This window comes from Arachis duranensis, chromosome 9 (genome assembly GCF_000817695.3).
Source record: "Arachis duranensis cultivar V14167 chromosome 9, aradu.V14167.gnm2.J7QH, whole genome shotgun sequence".
NCBI lineage: Eukaryota > Viridiplantae > Streptophyta > Magnoliopsida > Fabales > Fabaceae > Arachis > Arachis duranensis.
Genome location: NC_029780.3, coordinates 41,331,461 through 41,332,521, shown reverse-complemented (window position 1 = coordinate 41,332,521; position 1,061 = coordinate 41,331,461).

Below are 1,061 nucleotides of genomic sequence, written 5' to 3'. Positions count from 1 at the left end.
TACTTGATTCTCTGTCCCTTTTCTATCTCTTATTTCTATATCAAACTCTTGCAGAAGCAACACCCATCTTATAAGTCTGGGCTTTGAATCCTGCTTTGTGAGTAGATATTTAAGAGCAGCATGATCAGTATACACAATCACTTTTGATCCTACTAAATAGGATCTGAATTTGTCAATGGAATAAACCACTGCAAGTAACTCTTTTTCTGTGGTTGTGTAATTTTTCTGTGCGTCATTTAAAACACGGCTGGCATAGTAAATGACGTGCAGGAGCTTGTCATGCCTCTTTCCCAACACTGCACCAATGGCATGGTCACTGGCATCACACATCAATTCAAATGGTAATGTCCAGTTTGGTGCAGAGATGATTGGTGCTGTAACCAATTTAGCTTTCAGAGTCTCAAATGCCTGCAGACACTCTTTATCAAAGATAAATGGCGTGTCAGTGGCTAGCAGGTTGCTCAGAGATTTGGCAATTTTTGAAAAATCCTTTATAAACCTCCTATAAAGAATCCTGCATGCCCCAGAAAGCTTCTGATTGCCTTAACATTGGCAGATGGTGGTAATTTTTCAATTACCTCTACCTTAGCTTGGTCCACCTCTATCCCCTTGTTCGAGATTTTGTGCCCAAGGACAATTCCTTCAGTCACCATAAAGTTACACTTCTCCCAGTTTAAAACCAGGTTAGTCTCTTGGCATCTCTTTAGAACAAGTGCTAAATGGTTAAGGCAGGAGCTGAATGAGTCTCCAAATACTGAAAAGTCATCCATGAAGACTTCCAGGAATTTTTCCACCATATCAGAGAAAATTGAGAGCATGCACCTCTAAAAAGTTGCAGGTGCATTGCACAGGCCAAATGGCATCCTTCTGTATGCAAATACTCCAGATGGGCAGGTGAATGCCGTTTTCTCCTGATCCTGGGGATCTACTGCAATTTGATTATAACCTGAATATCCATCCAGGAAGCAGTAGTATTCATGACCTGCTAGTCTTTCTAGTATTTGGTCTATGAATGGTAAAGGAAAATGACCCTTTCTGGTGGCTGTATTGAGCCTTCTATA